The sequence below is a fragment of the Galeopterus variegatus genome, unplaced genomic scaffold (assembly GCF_000696425.1).
Source record: "Galeopterus variegatus unplaced genomic scaffold, G_variegatus-3.0.2 Scaffold5640, whole genome shotgun sequence".
Taxonomy (NCBI): domain Eukaryota; kingdom Metazoa; phylum Chordata; class Mammalia; order Dermoptera; family Cynocephalidae; genus Galeopterus; species Galeopterus variegatus.
This window is the reverse complement of record NW_007731751.1, coordinates 46532-48248: the sequence shown is the minus strand read 5'-3', so window position 1 is coordinate 48248 and position 1717 is coordinate 46532. Positions and strand designations below refer to the sequence as shown.

General features: G+C 44.3%; 1 protein-coding gene across 1 annotated transcript in view; it reads left to right on the top strand.

Moving 5' to 3' along the window:
- The window catches only part of ZBTB40 (zinc finger and BTB domain containing 40), a 40435-nt gene that overhangs the window by 31286 nt on the left and 7432 nt on the right, over positions 1-1717 (top strand). The gene's annotated exons all lie outside the window — the stretch shown is intronic.

The following is a 1717-nucleotide window of genomic DNA, read 5'->3' as shown; positions in this document are numbered from 1 at the left end:
GCGCTCCTGTCCGAGGGTTCGGATCCCACATACAGACCGGCCGCTCACTGGCTGAGCGAGGTGCGAGCGCAACACCGAGGGTTGCGATCCCGTTGCCGGTCCCAGTCCGGTACGGGCGCGACACTGAGGGTTGCGATCCGTTGCCAGTCACTAAAAAAGACAAAAAGGAGAAAAAAAATGACATTTTGCTTTAGTCTTTTCCCAGTAGCATTATGTGGGAGTTGGGAAAGGTGAAGACATTATTAATTTTCAGAATGGAGAGGACCCAAGATACTTTGCTGTGCCCTAGAGTATATCATCCATGGCAGACCTGGCATTGAGGCCCCTACTCCTCCACACATTTGTCTCCCCCATTTCTTGCCTGTTTCATAGGACCACCTCATTGCTTATGGGAACCTGCATCAAAGTGTCTTAAAAGATAATGTAAAACTGAGATTTCAAGAGTTCACATCCACAGGGAAACTAGTTAATGATTCCAAATGCTGCTGCACATCAGAATTCCTGAATTAATCTGAATCAATGCACACGTAAGATGGTCTTGTTGGTTGGGCCTTTCTGATAGGCAAAGGATTTTATTAAAACATTTTGCTTGTTTTTTGCCTTAAGAAAGACTGAAGTCTCCTTCCATAAGAATGGCAAATGTATTCTTCATCAGGGCTACTTCTCATTTTTGAGGTCTCACTGAAGAGCTGGCATCTCTAATTAAGCATGTGGCTCAGAGCATGGACTTGCAAGTGAGAGCCCCAGTGCAGACATTTCTTAGTTATGCCCTCGGGCAGGGTACTAACAACACTCCTAACCTTGATTTTCCCCATCTGTAAAATAGGACTATAATAGAACGTACTTCCAGGGCTATTAAAAGGATTAAGTGAGTTAATATAAGTAAAGCAACTAGAATATGCCTGTCATATGGCACTCATTAAATGTTATCTATGCAAATGTTTGTATTGTTGAATCTAAAGGGGAAGCAAGGAAGCATTCCTCCAGTCCTCCTGCTGATGACAGAGGAAGTAGTGTTGCTCTGGGGAGTATGTTGGAAATCTCTACAGAGAATTAGAAAACTCAAAAATGCCCAAAATGCCCACTGCAGACAGGGGAAGGGCAAGGGTGATACTCCCTGGAAAGTAGTAAAATAGGATTTAATTTGTAAGATGGAAAATGAAGAATTGAGATGTGCACTATTTCATGCTGCAGAGGTGACTTATACAGACACCTTGGAGAAATTCTCCCTTCTGGGATGAAGGTAGGGGGTGATCAACTGATTGCTATGCTGGCTTCTGGTCCTGGTAAAATGCCCACTGCAGACAGGGGAAGGGCAAGGGTGATACTCCCTGGAAAGTAGTAAAATAGAATTTAATTTGTAAGATGGAAAATGAAGAATTGAGATGTGCACTATTTCATGCTGCAGAGGTGACTTATACAGAAACCTTGGAGAAATTCTCCCTTCTGGGATGAAGGTAGGGGGTGATCAACTGATTGCTATGCTGGCTTCTGGTCCTGGGAGCCTGTGACCCTGCATGACATCTAAACAGAGTCTTATGTCTGTTGCTGCACTCGACAACCAACATTTCACTGATTGCTCCCTGTGGTGTTTTTTCCCCTCTTCACCTCTTCCTCTCATGGATGTCCCTCATGGAATCAGACATAGAAGATCCTTATGATTGCAAGAAATGCAGGATGAGTTTCCCCACTCTGCAGGATCACCGGAAGCACATCC